This window comes from Lithobates pipiens, unplaced genomic scaffold (assembly GCF_037356315.1).
Source record: "Lithobates pipiens isolate NorthernLeopardFrog02 unplaced genomic scaffold, aLitPip1_a1.2 Scaffold_1, whole genome shotgun sequence".
Classification (NCBI taxonomy): domain Eukaryota; kingdom Metazoa; phylum Chordata; class Amphibia; order Anura; family Ranidae; genus Lithobates; species Lithobates pipiens.
In genome coordinates this window covers 6,573,914-6,595,582 of record NW_027507685.1, presented here as the reverse complement: position 1 = coordinate 6,595,582, position 21,669 = coordinate 6,573,914, and positions in this window count along the sequence as shown.

Here is a 21,669-nt window from a genome sequence, read left to right as displayed (position 1 = left end):
TGATGTTTTTAAAGTGGAAGTAAACCCATCAAATTAACAGTTTCAAAAAACAGTTACATTCCCGGCATACCGGGAATGCTAACTGCACATTGGTTGTGCTCTCATTCAAACTGTCAAACCATCCAATGGCTGGTGTCATAACTGATCGCGTGTGCAGCACCATGGCAGTTGAAGATTAAACAGGGTCAAAAATGTCAGCTTCCATGGCTGAAAACAATAGGAAGGTTTACTTCCACTTTAAGAGCATGATCTCTATATTCTCTTTGATATGTAAATTGGTTTTATAATAAAATACCTTGTATGTGAACTCAATGTGGTTTAGTCCTTCTATGGTACCAGTAAAGTCCATAAACTCTGGCTGTTTGTTTTTTACTATACCTATTTTTGATGAGGTACCAATATTTAAGTACATTTTCTATAATATATTTTCAGCAGTTTTTTGTATTAGCAGCTTAAATTGCATCAACATCAGGCTTGAGGGATGGGTGTAAGCCCCTGTACACACGGTCGGAGATTTTGACAACCAAATCCGTCGGATTTTGTCCATCGGATCTTGTCCGAAACTTTGCATACACACGGTCGGACTAAGTTGTCGAAAAATCCGATCATTCAGAACGTGATGATGTAATTTCAATACGATGGGACTATGTTCAGGCTAGTAGGCAATAGCTTAGATGTAGGAATTTGATCTGAGCATGCGTGGCACTTGGTCCGATGAAAATTCTCTACACATGATCGGAGTATGTCCGATCGAACCAGTTGGTCGGGAAATATTTCCAACATGTTGGAAAATTGGGTCCGATGGATATTCCGACGGAATCAGTCCGATGCATACCACACACAGTCGGATTATCCGACAACACGGTCCGATAGGACACATTCCGACGGATTCTCCGACCGTGTGTACAGGGGCTTAAGGAGGGCTACAAGTGGGTCAGGGGGTGATTACAGTCAAGAATAATGTAGACAGGAATTGAAAATTTCTGTCCAGTATCGCTCAGCCAATGGATAGAGCCTTCCCGGTCTGCTCCTTTACAATCAGATATTCTTCACATTCTTAATTTTTTTGATACATTTTTGACCAATTCAAATTCAAATCATTCTAAAAATTTGGAAATCGTTAGAAAATGTACAAACAAAACTATAAAAAATGAAACTAAACAAATCCACAAAACAAAATTAGTAACATAACATTTATCCGAAACTAAACAAAACAAATTTTTCCATTCTGCACGTGTCTATGGCTTACTCCTCCTCAAGAAATTTTAGTACAGTGTACCCACCTTATTAAACTATGTCTTTCTGCATGTTATCTTCCCTTCATGTTTTACACACTCATTCCTTATGCAAATGTTTACATTTATATTTCCACTATTAAGTTATACAAATCATAATGAACTTCACTTTGACTTTCAAACACCCCAGTGACATTAATCTTCTGCCATGAAAGGTTTCCTTACCTATCAATCTATCTTCTTGAGGGTTAACATGTCTATTGACCTAGAATATCCTAAATGTGGTTGTGTTCTACAACAGCACACCAAAGAAGATGATCTGGTAACACATTATCTCTTGTATCTTCACAAAGATATGCAAGCAGTCCTGAGCTTCCTTTCTGTGCATGCCTCACTAACTATTTAATTAAGATGAAGTTATGGCTGACAGTCTAATTAGTTTGAAATGTAAGTTCTAGCTGGATACGTCTTACCCCCTGTGAGTATTGTGTCATGTGTGGAAAAAGAGATTGAACTCATTACTGTTATTAAAAATGCTAATTACCAAGATATGACAATGGTTTTCCGGGACCACTGCTGAGCTACCTGATGTTACAATATGAATTACTTTTATGAGGAATTCTTTTTGCATTTTGAAGATAAGTAAACTTACTGTCATAAACATTATGTATGATTTTGTATGTACATGTGTGTATGTATTAAAAAAAAGAAATTATATATATATATATATATATATATATATATATATATATATATATATATATATATATATTGTGGCATTGGGGATTGTTCAGCTCAGTGATAGATGCGTTTTGGGGCAGTGAGTCCACGTCAGACAAGCATTTATTGTTACGGGCCTGTTAGCCCATATTTATTAAAGGGAAATACAAAACAAAAGTCCATCCAGGAATCCCACGCAGGGGTCCAAGCTTCAATTAAATACACATAATCCAAATGGAAATGCTAGCCCACCTGGCTACTCTTCAACAGCACTGCTGTTATAGGTAGAGTTGAGCGGACACCTGGATGTTCGGGTTCGACCGAACTTCGGAAAAAATTTCGGGGCCGGGACCGAACTTGACCCGAACTTGACCCTGAACCCCAGTTGAAGTCAATGGGGACCAGAACTTTTGAGGACTAAAATGGCTCTAAAAAAGTTATGGAAAGGGCTAGAGGGCTGCAAATGGCAACAAAATGTTGTTAAGAGCATGGCAAGTGCTCTGAAAACAAAATGTGGATAGGGAAATAACTTAAAATAACATAAAAAAAAAAAAAATATATATATATATATATACTATATATATATATATATATTTATGGTCAAAGCCCTATGGCCGATACGGATATGAACAAGTAGCCTCTACCATAAGATTAACCACATGAAATGGACCTGAAGTGTGCCCTGGTCTGATGGTCGGTATACCAAAATAAGGGGGCATACCCTAGATTAGAAATTAATATATGTGAAGAGAAATGAATTTGAGAAATGCCCTGAAAAGGGGAAGGGAGGGTGGGTGCCGCGCACCGGAAACCGACAAAGACCACAGGCGAGCGGGCTGGTTAAATACCCTCCGGGCTCCTCCCATAAATTCAGGCCACCACACTGGCCTTCTTACTTATGGTCAAAGCCCTATGGCCGATACGGATATGAACAAGTAGCCTCTACCATAAGATTAACCACATGAAATGGACCTGAAGTGTGCCCTGGTCTGATGGTCGGTATACCAAAATAAGGGGGAAAAACATTCAGGTAGGGGTGCAGTTTTATTAGTTTTAGCATAATTAGTTGAGCAAGTTTGGTGAACGCTTGTGCCATTTCCACCCGAGGATTGGGAATGTACCGGGCGAGGTAGGCAGGGTCCCAAGTGCTTAGTCTTTCAATGACGTGACTTGGGACCCACGCCAACATGCTGCCAAGGGTGCTCAAATACTAAAGAGTGTCCACGGTATGGACCGGGGACGAGGTGAAGGCTGTGTAGAAGAACCCCATGTGTTTGGGAAACTGGCAGGTACACAAGTGTTGGCACGAAAGCAATAGGGAACTAGAGTCTACGCGTTCCGGTAGGAGTGACAGTAGGTAGTCAAGTGCGGTTACTTGATACCAAGCCCTGCTTCTCTATAGAAATGGACGTCCATCCTGGAGTCAGATTGCTGGGTTTTAGACACTGCAAGGAGGAGGATGAAATGAAGTTGGTAGCGAGCCAAGTAACGACTATGCAGAACTTGGCCTGCGGGATTGCTGAAGGCCTGGAATGAACATACAATGGACCTTAAACTGGTGCCACCGGGCTAACTGCAGCGGTCTGCGCAGGAAGGACACAACCGAGATCGGTCCAGACCTGGCTTCAATAACAAGATGAGCCTCGGCCCAGTTGTCGGTGGTGAAAGCCACAGCCTGTCCTGTCCTGACTTGACCCCAGATACGAGAGGCTGTCATGACCGGGTATAGTCTGAAGAGGGAGGAAGTCCAGGTAACCGGGGTTTAGGAGTATCCCTGATGCCATGGTCCTGTAAACCAGTGGTGGCCAAAAATTTCCGCGAAGCCTGTGTAGGCTGTGACATCTGTCGCTACCAGGGGCGACAGGGGCATCGTAGACGGTTTAAACACCGATACATCAATCCATGCAGTAAGGAACCTTCCGACGTTGACAGGTCTGCTATTGCCACGGCATCTAAATTAAGGATCTAAGAAGGGTCCTGTGTCCGTGAGAGGAGGACTAGGAGGCGTGACATAAAGATCGATCCTGGGGAATGGCCCGTATTGCAGATTTGAACATTCGTCAGGTAGTGTCTGTGTAGAACCTGGCTGCCAGTGCTACCAACGATAAATTGGCTAGGCCAGGGAAAACCACAAAGGGCCAGGTAGATGGCCGCTTGGATGACTAGACTGGGGAATATGCGAGGATTTCATGTCCCTAAAGATGGCAGTTGTGATGGGCGAGCGTTTTCCGTTGGCTATGGGTGATGCCTCTGGATGCCTCGAAGTGGGGATCTTGCTGTATGAGCCATAAAGACAGGTGGCTCTCCGGGCCCTGTAAGGATGAGAAATGCTGAACGCTGGCTAGGTATAGCCTGAGCGTGTTACAGGAAGAAGCCAGTTGCGTGTGTCAACACGATCCAGGTGCTGGATGGAAGTTGAACTCAACTATCCTAAGGGAGAGACCGACAGACAGGAAACGGTGAGTGGCTTGTAAGAAAAGCCACAGGAGACAAGTGGCCAACTAAGTGCTGCTGAAAACGACGTGTAGCCAGTTTGTGTGCCACTGAGAATGTGTGCTTGCAAAAGAATGATTGCAAGACGTTATGCTAAGTCGCGAGCCTTGGCACGACCGCAAAAGTAGTGTTTAAACGTGTGCTTGCGACAACTGCGTGGGAGTTTGTTACTGGAAATGTGTTCATAGTGACTGTGAGAAATTCGTGTTATCGCATGTGCTTTGCGAAGACTGCAGGAGTTGTGCTTGAACATGTGTTTGGGTGCGTGCTTGCAACGATTGCAAGATGTTATGCCAAGATGCGTGCTTGCAACGATTGCAAGATGTTATGCTAGGATGCGTGCCTGCAACGATTGCAAGGAGTTACACCAGGATGCGTGCTTGCCACGATTGCAAGATGTTATGCTAGGATGCGTGTGTGCAATGATTGCAAGAAGTAATGCCAGGATGCGTGCCTGCAATGATTTCAAGGAGTTATGCCAGGATGCGTGCCTGCAACGATTGCAAGAAGTTATGGTAAGATACATGGGTAGCCAGGTCGGAAAAGACAGAAGTCCATCCAGTCCTAACCACAAATCAAACAAATAAATATTGCACAACCCGACACACCCAATTCTACACCCGCAGCTGATCCAGAGGAAGGCAAAAAACCCCAGCAGAGCATGGCCCAATTTGCTACAGCAGGGAAAAAATTCCTTCCTGATCCCCCGAGAGGCAATCGGATTTTCCCTGGATCAACTTTAAAATAAGTACCCCGTTACAATGTACATTTAGGAAAGTATCCAGGTTTTCCCAAAGCAATCTATTGAGCCAGCCGGAACTGCCTGCTAGCAATGATTGCAACAAGTTTGTGCCTGGACATCTGCTCGCAATGATTGCAAGAGGTCTTATGCTCGAATGCGTGCTAGCAATGATTTGCCAGAGGTCTATGCCTGAATGTATGCTTGCAATGATTGCAAGAAGTCTATGTTTGGATGCGTGCCTGCAACGATTGCAAGAAATCTACGCTTGAATGCATGCTTGTAATGACTGCAAGAAGTCTACGCATGGATGCGTGTTTGCAATGATTGCAAGAAGTCTATTCTTGTATGCGTGCTTGCGACGACTGCCAGACTTCCATGCTTGAATGCGTGCTCGCAACGATTGCACGAAGATTATGCTTGATGCGTGCTTGCAATGATTTGCAAGAAGTCTATGCTTGGATTCGTGCTTGCAACGATTGCAAAAAGTCTACGCTTGTATGCGAACTTGCAACGACTGTACGACGTCCATGCTTGAATGCGTGCTCGCAACGGTTGCCAGAAGTCTACACTTGAATGCGAGCGAGAAGTCCAGGCTTGTATGCGTACTCGCACCAACTGCAAGACGTCCATGCTTGACTGCGTACTAGCAACGATTGCAAGAGGTCTATGCTAGGATGCGTGCTTGCAACGATTGCTAGAAGTCTACGCTTGGATGCGTGTTTGCAACGATCGCAAGAAGTCTACGCTTGTGTGCGTCCATGCTTGGATGCGTGTATGCAAAGATTTGCAAGAAGTCTATGCTCGAATGCGTGCTTGCAACGATTGCCAGAAGTCTGTGCCTGGGGATGTGTTTGCATGTCAAATGCGACCGACTCGAAACGGGGCACTGTATACTACGGTCCATTTAATGAAAACCTGTTATGACAGAGGCATAAGCCGGTCATGCCGTGACTGTGACTGACGATGAACCGGACTCTGGAGCATGCACTGAAATGAGGCTAAAGCACTGGGGCACACCGTAACGAATCGGTGCATGTATGCAACTGGATTCGAAACGGAGCGCGGTACGTGGCGGTGAATTTTTTATATATTTTTTTTTTGATTGCCATGACAGAGGCATGAGTCGGTTGTGCCGCTGTTGCGACTATCCGTTAATCGTGCATGCTGTAAAGCAAGTACTGGAATGTGGCTGAAATATCTGGGGCGCCGGGACGAATCGGTGCCTCGTAGATGCGACTGGATTCGTATCGGACGTCCTACGTGACAGTGAAATTGATTTCCCATGACAGAGTCATGAATCAGAGAACCGAAACCTGCAACCAACAATGAATCCTGACTCTGGAGCATGTACTGAAATGAGGCCGTAACCAACTGGGGCACACCGAAACGAATCGGTGCATCACGGATGCGACTAGATTCGAATCGGAGCGCGGTAAGTGACAGTGAAATGAGTGACAAAAGTATGCCATGACGGAGGCCCGAATCGGTCGTGCCGCGATTGCGACTGACAACGAACGGGACTCCGGAGCATGTACAGAAATGAGGCCGAAAATACCTGGGGCACGCCGGGACGAATTGGTGCATCGTAGACGCGACTGGATTCGTATCGGAACGTGATATGTGACAGTGAAATGATCCCATGACAGAGACCCGATCGCTTAGCAACGAGCGGGCTCTGGAGCATGTACCGAAATGAGGCCAACACAACTGGGACACGTCGATCGAACCTGTGCGTTTACCTGAGAAATGCGACTGGTTTCGACTCGAACGTACTAGGTGACAGTGAAATGATTCCCATGCCAGAGACCCGATCGATTAGCCACGAGCGAGCTCTGGAGCATGTACCGAAATGAGGCCAATGTAACTGGGACACGTCGATCGAACCTGTGCATTTTCTTGAGAAATGTGACTGGTTTCGACTCGAACGTACTAGGTGACAGTGAAATGATTCCCATGACAGAGACCCGATCGATTAGCCACGAACGAGCTCTGGAGCATGTACCGAAATGAGGCCAACGTAACTGGGACACGTCGATCGAACCTGTGCGTTCGAGAACTGCGACTGGTTTCGATTCGAACGTACTAGGTGACAGTGAAATGAATTCCCATGACAGAGACCCGATCGATTAGCCACGAACGAGCTCTGGAGCATGTACTGAAATGTGGCCAAGCAGTTAGGGGCACACCGGAATGAATCGGCGCATTTTAGCGGATGCGACTGGATTCGAATCGGAGCGCCGTGCGTAACAAAATGAGTGAAATGATGAAATGACCTACGTGAGCCAGCCATGGCAGAGGTAGGAGTCGTTGTGCTGTGAGACACGACTGGCAACGATTTTGACTGTGGAACACGGTAACGAGACTATAACAAGTACTAAAACAGTGCAATTTTTTCCTACCAGCAATATCTACCGAAATGACGCCCGTGAAATGAAGGGCGCTGCGAAATTGGAGCGTATTGAGTGATAATAACCGGTATCATAACGAATGATTCGATATTTCAGGTTTTAACGACACTAAAAATAGTACAGGAAGGTCAATCGAGACCCTTACCTGCGGCAGTCGAGCTGGCGACGTTGTACAGAGCCGGCGACGTTGTACAAAACGAACGGGAAAGAAAACCACGAGAGAGACGTTTTGTCCGAATGGACACGAAACACGAGCCGTCGGCCTAGTGACGTAGTGCCGCGCACCGGAAACCGACAAAGACCACAGGCGAGCGGGCTGGTTAAATACCCTCCGGGCTCCTCCCATAAATTCAGGCCACCACACTGGCCTTCTTACATATATATATATATATATATTGCACGGTACATCGTCCTTGCAACAGGGAACCAGCAGGATGGCCTCCCAGTAATCAGCACCAGTTAGAATGTGGGCAATTCGGCAGTCGTTGCGGAGACACTGCAGCATGTAATCGCTCATGTGTATCCCCCCAGCCACACACTAGTGATGGCCATGAGCTAGTCTGGGTGCCACCCTGCTATGAACATGGTTCCTCCTCCTCCATCTCCTCCTCCTCATCCTCCACCTCATCATCCTCCAGAACTGTGCCCTTGCTGCCGGACAATTTTGTACCTAGCGTTTGTTGGTGCAGGAACCCACCCTCATAGCCACTTGTGAATGACTGTCCTGGAAGCCTTGCAAATGATCCCTCTTCCTCCTCCTCCTCCTGTGCCACATCCTCTTCCATCATCGCCTGAAGCGTTTTTTCAAGGAGGCATAGAACTGGGATAGGAAGGACATGCGCCAAACTGCTATCCGCCTCAGGCCCAGCCGCCACTGCATTTTCCCAGTGTGCTGTTAGGGAGATATAACGTCCCTGACCGTGCTTACTGGTCCACGCATCCGTATTTAGGTGGACCTTGCCACAGATGGCGTTACGCAGTGCACACCTGATTTTGTCCCCCACTTGGTTGTGCAGGGAAGGGATGGCTCACCTGGAAAAGTAGTGGTGGCTGGGCACGCCGTACTGTGAGACAGCCAATGCCATCCGGCTTTTAAAACTCTGCGTCTCCACCAGACGCAATGACAGCATTTCAAAGGTGAGGAATTTTGAAATTCTGGCATTCAGGGCCAGGGATCGCGGGTGGCTAGCGGGGTACTTCCTCTTCCGCTCCAGTGTTTGGGAGATAGAGAGATGAACACTTCCATGGGACATTGTGGAGATGGTTGGTGACCCAGGTGGTAGTGTTACTGGCAGATCCTCTGTTTGCGGGTTGGCAGGTGCCACTGTCACTACAGAGGTGGATGAAGAGGCCGAGACTGCAGCAAAAGAGGAAGCAGGAGGAGCCAGAGACCTTTCTTGGTTTTTGAGGTGTCTACTCCACTGCAGCTCGGGCTTTGCACTTAGATGCCTGGTCATGCAGGTTGTGCTCAGGTTGAGAATGTTTATGCCTCGCTTCAGGCTCTGATTGCACAGCGTACAAACCACTCGTGTCTTGTCATCAGCACATTGTCTGAAGAAGTGCCATGCTAGGGAACTCCTTGGATCTGGATTTGGTCTGCTCGGTCCCTTGCTGGGTTGGGCAATAGCAGGCGTACTGTCTAGGGGACCGGCACTCCACTTTTGCACCCTGCTCCCTCTTCTGCTGTGCTGGTGGCTCTGTGCGACCACCGCCTCTTCCTCCGAACTACACTGGTCACCTGCAAGATGTTGAATCCACGTCATCATCCACATCATCTTCCACCCAGTCTTCACCCCTGCCCTCCTTGTCGGTCTGCACAATTGCAAAAGCAGCAGCAGTTGGCACCTGTGTTTCATCATCCGAGACGTGCTGCGATGGTCCTCCCATGTACTCATCATGAAACAGAAGTGTTTTTTGCCCTAAATTTTTTTTTTGGAATAGCACAATAGAAGAAAAATATATAAATTGTGTAACGCACACCTCCACATATGCAGAAAACACTGAAAAGTTTTTTTTTTGCACTAAATGGGTGTCTTTGCAATAGCAGAATACACCCAGAGTATGTAAACGTGTATCTTAGCCCTTGTACACACGGTCGGAGAATCCGTCGGAATGTGTCCTATCGGACCGTGTTGTCGGATAATCCGACTGTGTGTGGTATGCATCGGACTGATTCCGTCGGAATATCCGTCGGACCCAATTTTCCAACTTGTTGGAAATATTTTCCGACCAACTGGTTCGATCGGACATACTCCGATCATGTGTAGAGAATTTTGATCGGACCAAGTGCCACGCATGCTCAGATCAAATTCCTACATCAAAGCTATTGGCTTCTAGCCTGAACATAGTCCCATCGTAACGAAATTACGTCATCACGTTCTGAATGATCGGATTTTTCGACAACTTAGTGCGACCGTGTGTATGCAACAGTTTCGGACAAGATCCGACGGGCAAAATCCAACGGATTTGGTTGTCGAAATCTCCGACCGTGTGTACAGGAGCTTAGAGCTGCAGAAATGGTGAAAATGCTATTCAAAAAAAATGTTTTTGCCCTAAAAATTTTTTTTTGAATAGCACAATAGAAGAAAAATATGTAAATTGTGTAACACACACCTCCACATATGCAGAAAACACTGCAAAGTTGTTGTTTTTTTGCACTAAATGGGTGTTTTTAGAAGAGCAGAATACACCCACAGTATGTACAGGGTGTATGTCACAGTAACATATGCAGTGCTGGTGCACTGAGCTTGCAGATAAAAGTTATATTTTCTCTGGCACTGGCTCATGGCAGTGTAAAAAGATTGTGCACTGCAACCCAACCAGGTAAATCTATGTAGATCGCTGAGTTATTAGAATAGATTTCTGAATCTGGACTCCTACACAACTCTCTCTCCCTCAAAGCAGCAACAGGAACCTTGCCCTACACTGTCTATCTTTTCTCTCAGTGCAGTGTAAAATCACTGACTAATTAGAATAGATTTCAGAATCAGGACTCCTATCATGTAATTCTCTCCCTAACAGTAGCAGCAGCCAGGAACCTTTCCCTACACTGTCTAAAGCAGAGTGACGTGCTGTGCTATGTGCCTCTAGCTTAAATAGAGGCTGGGTCACATGCTGCACTGGCCAATCACAGCCATGCCATTAGTAGGCATGGCTGTGATAGCTTCTAAGGGCACACCAGTTAAACGAATGTTGATTGGCTGCTGCAGGGCTTTTTAAAATGCGCCATTATGTTGCTGATCACCGAACCCGAACCCGAACACACAGTCAATTGTTCGGGTTCGGGACCCAAAAAGCCAAAAGTTCGGTACGAACCTGAACTTTACAGTTCAGGTTCGCTCAACACTAGTTATGGGTACTGGTACTTCAAACCACCAGATGACAGGCAAGACTGATGGGCACTGACAGGCAGAACTGATGGGCACTGGCAGGCAGAACTGATGGGCACTGACAGGCAGAACTGATGGGCACTGACAAGCAGAACTGATGGGCACTGACAAGCAGAACTGATGGGCACTGACAGGCAAGACTGATGGGCACTGACAGGCAAGACTGATGGGCACTGACAGGCAAGACTGATGGGCACTGACAAGCAGAACTGATGGGCACTGACAGACAAGACTGATGGGCACTGACAGGCAAGACTGATGGGCACTGACAAGCAGAACTGATGGGCACTGACAGGCAAGACTGATGGGCACTGACAGGCAAGACTGATGGGCACTGACAGGCAGAACTGATGGGCACTGACAGGTAAGACTGATGGGCACTGACAGGCAGAACTGATGGGCACTGACAGGCAGAACTTATGGGCACTGACAGGCAGAACTGATGGGCACTGACAGGCAAGACTGATGGGCACTGACAGGCAAGACTGATGGGCACTGACAAGCAGAACTGATGGGCACTGACAGGCAAGACTGATGGGCACTGACAGGCAAGACTGATGGGCACTGACTGGCAGAACTGATGGGCACTGACAGGCAAGACTGATGGGCACTGATAGGCGGCACTGACAGGTGGCAGTGATGGACACTAATGGGTGGCACTGATGGGTGGTACTGATGATCAGGTATTGACATGTATCACTGACTGGCACTGTGATGGGCACTGATTGGCACTGTTATGGGCACTGACTTGCAGCTAATCTGCACCTCTCATGGGGGCTGTGTTGATAATCAATGTGCTGAATATCAGCACAAACCCCCCCCCTCTGACAGGGAGAGCCGCCGATCGTCTCTCCCTGTCAGCGCGAACCGAGGAAAGCCGTTTACCGGCACCTGGTTCACACTACGATCAGCTGAGACAGCAAGAGAATCTCTTGCTGTCAACAAAATCACCAAGACTTGTGGATTTCTCCTCTATTACTGTTCTGGAGACAATCCAAAATTTGGTATTTTATTTTATTTTCACTCTTGCTCATAACAGTAAACATGACAAATTCAAAGGGTGACTCTCCCTAGCGAGGTCACTGACAGCACTAAAAACCTGACATATGTTCTAATCCCTGTCCAATCTATACACATTTTTTAAATGTTGCCTTTAGTTATACTTTAATATTGCAGCTTAACAAATCAGGGCAGCAGATGCTTTTAAATCCTTTTTATTCAAAGACTACAGAAAACCTAAAAACTGTGGCTGTTTTAAGTAAGAAAAACTCTGAAAAGTATTATGAGTGAAACAGCCAATTAGTTTATAAAAACATAAAAAAATAAAAAACTTTTGCTGAATTATCTACAGTTGCTGACAGGCGGGTTTTAGATTTAAACCGAGAAGAAGTATTTGCATCCAGCTGGTAACAGCAACTGCTAGACGGATAATCTAATCATTCTAATGAGACAACATTTGAACTTTTGAAACATGTGACATTGTCATGTTCCCTGCTTCTGCCGACCTTCCAGAAAATGCCACTTTTCGTTTTCAATCCGTGGGCTGGCTGTGTGGGAAGTAGAATATATCTGATATTTCTCTACTATTAATGTGGGCGTTTGCTAATCACACCACCATGAGGACTGTAGCCAGACTGTACATTAACTCCCTCCTTGCTAAGCCAACCTACAATTGAAACCATTAGGATATTCTGTGTGTGTGTATGTTTCAGTAAAATCACACTTGTATTCGGTGTCTATTATACACATGCCTTGCCACACTTGAATACTCCATGGCAGGGCTGGACTGGGACAAAAATTTGGCCCTGGACTTCATCCAGACCGGCCCACTTTAATTTAGCAAACACGCAAAAAACAGTATATAAACTGTACGCAATTGGGCAAAAAAGCCCCTAGAGAGCCCCCCTTACATCAGGGTCCAAAGAGAGCCCCTCCTTACATCTGGGTCCCCAGAGAGCCCCCCACTTACATCAGGGTCCCCAGAGAGCCTCCCCTTACATCAGGGTCCCCATATAGCCTTCCCCTTACATCAGGGTCCCTAGAGAGCCCCTCTTACATCAGAGTCCCCAGAGATCATCCGCCTTACATCAGGGTCCCTAGAGAGTCAACCCCTTACATCCGGGTCCCTGCAGAGGCCCCCCCTTACATCCGGGTCCAAAGAGAGCCTCTCTCTTACATCAGGTTCCCCAAAGAGCCTCGGGCTTACATCAGGTTCCCCAGAGAGCCCCTCCTTACATCAGGGTCACCAGAAAGAGGGCAGGTAGTGGGCCGGGACCCTGTGGTTGGGGACTCCTGGACTGACTCGGGGCTATGGGCCCCAGATTCGGGGCTATAGCCCCAAAAGTCCCCCCCCCAGCGATGCCTCTGGGTGTCACTGAAAGCGGCCCACTGAGCCGTCGGCCCACCGGGAAACTTCCTATAGTTCCTATGGTCAGTACATGCCTGCACCATGGAGTATGTTCCTGTGACCATACTGTAACTATTTGTGAAAACGTTCATTATATTTTGGTGAAAACATCCATTACATTTTACTGGAAAAACAGGACCTACTGAGAAAATAGCTTCTCCGGAAGACCCAGCTACTGTGGAAAGCCTTCCTCCAATTGCTAACAGAGTACTCCAACTTAGGTGGGGTGGCCTTATGTCCTTGGGCCTTGTATCCCTCTAGCTGTTAACCTGTGTTATCATAGCCAGGGCCGTCTTTAATATTGATTGGACCCTGGGCAAAACTTTTCCCCCCACCCCATGCAGTTTTGCTCTCCACCTGCTCTGAGACATACAATAAATAGCAGCTAGACTCAAAATCAGTTTACTGAATCAGATCAGGCAGCGATTGTGATTGGTTGCCAGAGGTTACAGTGTATCATTACCGCTCACTGACTGGTTGCTAGAGGTTACACCACACATTACGGCTCACTGATTAGTTGCTAGAGGTTACAGCACATGATTTCTGCTTGTTGATTGGCTGCTAGAGATTACTGTGGATATGACCTCAGGCGGGCATGATATACATATCAATGCCGCTGGACACCGCTATTTACATATGAATGGCATCACGATTTACATACGAATTCCGGTAATTTACATGTAAACACAGGGTCTGTAGGTGAGTCTTCTGTACACAATATGGCAGAGCTGGGCAGCATTAGGGGCAGCACTTCACACTGAGATATTGGGATACAGCACAGGACTAAATCCTCAAGGGATGAGGGAATTTAAACCAGGATAGTTGGCAAGTATGAAGCAGCTGCTTTGGGCCCCACAACAATCACAGGGCCCAGGGCATCTGCCCCTTTTGCCCTGCCTTAAAAACGGCCCTGATCATAGCTACCCTGGACTTCACTGTGAGGGCTGCAGTTTACTAGCAAGTAGCTGTGTTCTGAACCATTTTACTGAACTAGCGATTCTCACTGGGGAACATGCACCGGTGAAAAAATACTTTAAACATTTTTATTTGACAGGGAGCAGTTTGTTTTTAAAGCACTGACATTTACAAATGAAAAAACGGTTTTACTAGCAAATTACATTGTCCTTTGGTTTCTATTGAAAAAAAACCCCACACAAAACAAAGGGGCTGAAGTTCTTAACCTCTTGAGATCCGCGCTATAGCCGAATGACGGCTACAGCACGGACCTGCTTTGCCGGGGGGACGACTATTGACGTCGTCCTGTGCACGAGCGGCCTGCGCGCCCCCTGAGGGCTGCGCGTGGCGCGCTCTGTGATCGGCGAGTCTATGAGACTCGCCTGATCACGGATCCGAGCAAGGACCCTTACCACGTGATCAGCTGTCAGCCAATGACAGCTGATCATGTGACAAAACAGAGCCGGTAATCGGCTATTTTTCCTCCTCGCGCTGACAGTGCGAGGAGAGAAAAAAAAGCCGATCACCGACGGCCGTGATCGGGACATCAGTCCCGATCACGGTCAGCATATCAGTGCCCACCTGCCTCCTGCCAGTAACCCCCAGATAATTAAAAAAAGTGCCACCCAGCAGTGCCACCCATCAGTGCCCATAGTGCCACGCAAGAGTGCCATACATCAGTGCCCACAGTGCCATACATCAGTGCCATACATCAGTACCCACAGTGCCATACATCAGTGCCCACAGTGCCACCTATCAGTGCCCACAATCTGCCTCAAAAACATTGCTGCACCTCAGTGCCACATATCCGTGCCCATCAGTGTCATCTACCAGTGCCCATCAGTGCCCATCAGTGCCGCCCATCAGTGCCCAGCAGTGCCACCTATCAGAGCCACCTATCAGTGCCCATCAGTCCCATCTATCAGTGGTACCTATCAGTGCCCCTTAGTGCCACCCATCCGTGCCACCCATTCGTGCCCATCTTTGCCCATCAGTGCCGCCTTATCTGTGCCCATCAGTACTGTCTTATCTGTGCCACCTTACCTGTGCCTATTAGTGTCGCCTTAACTGTGCCTATCAGTGCCCACCAGTGCAGACTATCAGTGCCCACCAGTGCCGCCTATCAGTGCCCACCAGTGCCGCCTCATCAGCATATTTCAATGAAGGAGAAAAATTACCTGTTTGCAAAATTTTATAACAAACTATTAAACATGATTTGTTTTTTTTTTGCATCTTTTTTTGTTTGTTTAGCAAAAAATAAAACTCCAAGCTGTGATTAAATACCACCAAAAGAAAGCTCTATTTGTGGTAAAAAAAAATGATAAAAATGTAATTTGGGTACAGTGTTGTATGCCCGCGCAATTGTCATTCAAAGTGCATCAGCGCTGAAAGCTGAAAATTGGTCTGGGCAGGAGGGGGGTTTAAGTGTCCAGTAAGCAAGTGGTTAAGGAAGTTGAGGCAAAGAACAGAGAACCCATCCTTACCAGCGTCCCTATGGAGTTAGCGCTACAAATTATTTCAAGGGTTCTATACAAACGTTTTCACAATTCCCAAAGCCAAATTGGGGCATTTGTCCAATACTGGGCTTAGAATATCTAAACAGATTTCTTTGTTTACCAAAATTCCAGATGGAATGGAAACATAGAGATCATTGTTTCTCTCAGAAACAGGGCATTTCCAATATTAGCAGACATACAGTGCCTTGAAAAAGTATTCATACCCCTTGAAATTTTCCAAATGTTTTCATGTTACAACCAAAAACGTGAATGTATTTTATTGGAATTTTATGTGATGGACCAACAAAAAGTGGCACATAATTGTGAAGTGGAAGGAAAATGATAAATGGTTTTCAACAATTTTGTACAAAATAAATATCTGAAAAGCGTGGTGTGCATTTGTATTCAGCCCCCCTGAGTCAATACTTTGTGGATCCACCTTACGCTGCAAGTCTTTTTGGGTATGTCTCTAGAGAGTGAAGTTTTTGTCCATTCTTTTTTGCAAAATAGTTCAAGCTCTGTCAGATTGGATGGAGAGCGTCTGTGAACAGCAATTTTCAAGTCTTGCCACAGATTCTCAATTGGATTTAGGTCAGCACTTAGACTAAAACATGAATATGCTCTGATCTAAAATATTCCATTGTAGCTCTGTCTGTATGTTTAGGGTCGTTGTCCTGCTGGGAGGTGAACCTCTGCCCCAATCTCAATTCTTTTTGCAGACTCTAAAGCCTCTAAGCCCTTGTACACAAGGTCGGAGATTCCGTTGGAATGTGTCCTATCGGACCGTTTTGTCCGATATTCCGACTGTGTGTGGTATGCATCGGACTGTTTCCGTCGGAATATCCGTCGGACCAAATTTTCCAACTTGCTGCAAATATTTTCCGACAAACTGCTCCGATCGGACATACTCCGATCATGTGTAGAGAATTCTGATCGGACAAAGTGCCACGCATGCTCAGATCAAATTCCTACATCAAAGTTATTGGCTACGAGCCTGAATGTAGTCCCATCGTAACGAAATTACGTCATCACGTTCTGAAAGATCGGATTTTCCGACAACTTGTGTATGCAACAGTTTCGGACAAGATCCGTCAGACAAAATCCGTCCGACAAAATACAACGGATTTGGTTGTCAGAATGTCCGACCGTGTGTACAAGGGCTTAAACACGATTGGATTGCTGACCAACAAAACCAAGGACTTTTGTCCAAAGGGCGTTGGTCCAAACTTGTCTTGCATACACACGGCCACACAGTTGTTGGCCAACAATTACAAACGTAGTGTCGTACTGTGTTGTTTTTCAGCTCTTTAGTGCCACCCGTTGGGCTCCTTCTGCTAATTTCGTGTTAGAAGTTTGAGTGTTGATTCGCGCTTTCCATTTCACACTTTTCATTTCACGCTTTTCAGTTTGTTTCTGAACAGCCGTTCGTCAACCAGACATGTTGCGTAATCTGAGGAGATAACGTGTTATTTATTATTGGCCTTGGAGTTATTGCTTTGATATTGATTTTTTTTGGTTGAATAATGATTTGATTTGGTATATTTTCTATATTTTTGGATGCATAGAATGCACTTTTTTGGTTATGTTCTAATGACAGATAGCATGTCTAATTTTCTTCTTCTTTTTTTTTTTTAATGCACAATAAAAAAAAATGTGGAGAATAATACTAGACTATGTGTTTTAATTCAAATGACAGTTTGGGAGTAGGCAGTTACGTTTAAAAAAATACGATGTTTGTACTTTTTTTGCCCCCGATTCAAGCACCAATTTATATGTTATATTCATGTTCCTATTAGTGTGCTTGCTACATGGACATTCTATGTACTTCTGTTTGTAATGCGGGGTCTCCGCCCCATGGTTGGTGTTTTAATAAACTTTATATTTGAAAAAAATAAATAAAAAATACGATGTAAAATTAACAAGGGACACCAACATAGTTGTATATTTGATCTTATAAACTACGGGATAATGGTATTGTGGTAAATTGCCCAAATAAAATTAAAAAAAAAGCATAATAATATTATTCTTGATATCACTAGAAAAAAAAAAGCCTTTGAAAATTTGCTTGCAATAACTCCATCAGTATCACCAGCAAAGCAGCATCATTATTATCATATTAAAGAAGAAGACAATTGTGCGCTGCATTTCGAGATTTTATAATTTGCCACGTCACGAATGTTAATCCTCCATTACGAACACTAGTTTACAAGACTGACCACTTCTGGCTCGTCCTTGCTTCCGAGCATGCATGTTTGTACTTTGGACTTTTGTCCGACGGACTTGTGTACACACGCTCAGAAAATCCAACAACAGACATTTGTCTAGGGAAAATTTGAAAAACTGCTAGCCAACATTTGTCCGCGGAAAATCTGACAACAATTGTCCCATGGAGCATACACATGGTCGCATTTACCTCCAACAGCCTGACATCGAACATTTCCCGTCAGAAAATCTGATCGTATGTAGGAGGCTTTCTTCTAAGATTGCCCTGTATTTGGCTCCATCCATCTTCCCATCAACTCTGACCAGCTTCCCTGTCCCTGCTGAAGATAAGCTTTCCCACAACATGATGCTGCCACCACCATGTTTGTAATGTGCACTGTTAGTTTTCCGCCACACAGTGTTTTGCTTTAAGGCCAAAAAGTTCAATTTTGGTCTCATCTGACCAGAGCACCTTCTTCCACATGATTGCTGTGTCCCCCACATGGCTTCTCGCAAATTGCAAATGGGACTCTTCATGGCTTTCTTTCAACAATGGCTTTCTTCTTGCCACTCTTCCACAAAGGCCAGATTTGTGGAGTGCACAACTAATAGTTGTCCTGTGGACAGATTCTCCCACCTGAGCTGTTGATCTCTGCAGCTCCTCCAGAGTTACCAGCTCCTCTGATGAATGCTCTTCTTGCCTGGCTTGTCAATTTAGGTGGACATGTTTTGGTAGGTTTGTAGTTGTGCCATACTGTTTCCATTTTTGGATGATGGATTGAACAATGCTCTGTGAGATGTTCAAAGCTTGGGATATTCTTTTTATAACCTAACCTTGCTTTAAACTTCTCCACAAATTTATCATTGACCTGTCTGGTGGGATGCTGTTTGTTCACTAATGCCGCGTACACACGGGCGGACTGTATGGCGTACTTAGTCCGTCGAAACACATTTCAGCGGACAGTCCGCTCGTGTGTGGGCATCAGCGGACTTTTTCAGCGTGCAGTCCGGCGTACTAAGAATTTCGGATTTTTCGAAAATTCTGTCCGTCATACTTTGGTTTCAGCGGACAATCCGCTCGTCAGTATGCTAGTCGGATGGACTAAGAATGACGCATGCCCAGAAAGGATTTACACGGCGGAAGGGTGCTTTGCTGTGTATTGGACTTCCTATTTCTAGTCCCGTCGTACGTGCTGTACACGTCATCACGCAAGCTTTCGTCGGACTGTTTGGGTATCCGTGTGTGGTCAAGTCCGTTCAGTGGAAAGTATGACGGACTGTCCGTCGGATTGTATGACGGACTAAGTACGCCATACAGTCCGCTCGTGTGTACGCGGCATTAGGTTCACTAACAAACCTCTGAGGGTTTCACATTACAGCTGTATTTATACTGAGATTAAATTACACACAGGTGGACTCTATTTACAAATTAGGTGATTTCTGAAGGCAATTGGTTCCACTATATTTTAGGTAGGGGTATCGGAGTAAAGGGGGCTGAATACCACACTGCCACACTTGTCACATATTTATTTGTAAAAAATATTGAAAATCATTTATCATTTTCCTTCCACTTCACAATTATGTGCCACTTTGTGTTGGTCTATCACATAAAATCCAATAAAATTTAAGTTTTTGGTTGTAAAATGACAAAATGTGGAAAATGTCAAGGTGTATGAACACTTTTTCTAGGCACTGTACAAGATGCCTATCTACAGATCCTTAATTTCCCCCCACATCATTGCTTTCTGTGTTTTTCTGTGGAAGACCAACATCTCCTTTTTGTAGCTGGACCATTAAGCTCTCCTTTGCACCCCGAGTGTTCACAAAAGTGCTTGCCCCACTTCTGGCTATTCTTCAGACCAAGGGCATTCATATCACAGGTTACCTAGATGATCTCTTGTTTACGGATTCCTAAGCCACAACCCTGTCTGCCAATGTCCAGTGGATGACTCAGTGCCGACTCCTGACTCAGACTCAGACTCCTTCCTGTGCCGGAGAACTTGTCACAATTGACTCAGAAGTGACTCCGCTGATAACAGAGGAATGGAGCAGCAGAAAGACAAGGCACTTAGAGCTTTGGAGAGAGCTAAGTAAACATTACAGATATACACTACACTACAGAGTTTACAACCACTTTAATACATATTGCTTTCCTATAAAAGTTACATTTTATACCCTTTTGGGCTCACTGAAAAAGAAGAGGGTCCTGATGGTCAATTAGCATCTGATGTTTGCCTGTCATTTTAGCTGCCTGTATCTGATCATTTGGACATACAGTGTTCACTAAAGGTATCCTCTGTGAATGCATAGGAAAGAAAATACTTTTTTTAAATTTTATGATTAACCCATACTTTGTTTAAATTGACAAATCTATATTATTATTTTTTTAAATAGATTTATGATAATGAACTGGTGGGATCCTAGCCACATATCAGCGATATTAAATACAGCATGTACCTCCTGTTCTGCTCTGTCTTTTGACTGACAAGCATGGATCAGCCTGGCTTCACCTCTCCAGCCTGAGACATCTCCCTTTGGAACAACGTCTATGTAGAATGAAATTAGATTTCACTCAGCCAGCTGCCTGGAGCCTGTCACTGACCTGGCACATGCAGTTAATGGACTAGGGCTTCAATACAAAAACCTCTCAAACAAATACTATAACTCTAAAAGTATATTGTTTTATTTTACATCATTGAACTTACTTTTCTTTATTGGCTCCTAGTCAAATGTGAAGTCGGGAGATAAATGACAGAGGGGTAAAGAAATATGATAAAGTCATGTACACAAAAATAACGTTAAATGGTAAATTGATATACTATCCATTTGAATTGATGCTGGTACCTGTTGCTACAAGTATAGTACAAAAAGGCACTCTATCCAGATAAGCCCTATTCTTCCCTTCTTCTAATATTGTTAGCCCTTGTACACACGGTCGGACATTCCGACGCAAAATGTCCGATCGGACCGTGTTGTCGGATAATCCGACCGTGTGGGGGCTCCATCGGACTGTTTCTGTCGGAATATCTGACCGACAAAGTTTTAGAGCTGGGCTATAAAATTTTCCGATAACATGATCCGATCGGACTTTTTCCGATCGTTTGTAGAGAATTCCGATCGGACAAAGTGCCACGCATGCTCAGATCAAATTCCTAGACCAAAGCTATTGGCTACTAGCCTGAACGTAGTCCCGTCGTAACGAAATAACGTCATCACGTTCTGACCGATCGGATTTTCCGACAACTTTGTCCGACCATGTGTATGCAACACAAGTTTCGGACAAAATCCGTCGGACAAAATCCGACGGATTTTGTTGTCGGAATGTCCGACCGCGTGTACAAGGGCTTAGACTTGTAGGATACACACCATTCATTTTTTTCCATTCAACCAGCAGGCTGAATCAAATTAAACACACAGATTCCTGAATCCACACTAGCGAGGTGGATGCAGGAATCTTCTTCTCCACTTTTCTTTTGTATTCTGACAGCAGTGACTCCTCCGCTGTCAGAATAAACTGATTAGCACTGCACCAATTGGCTGCAGCTGCTGATTAAAGAAGATTTTCCAGCAGGGCCGCTCAACAGAAGCCAATCTAATGGTTGGCTTCCGTTGAACAGGGAGGG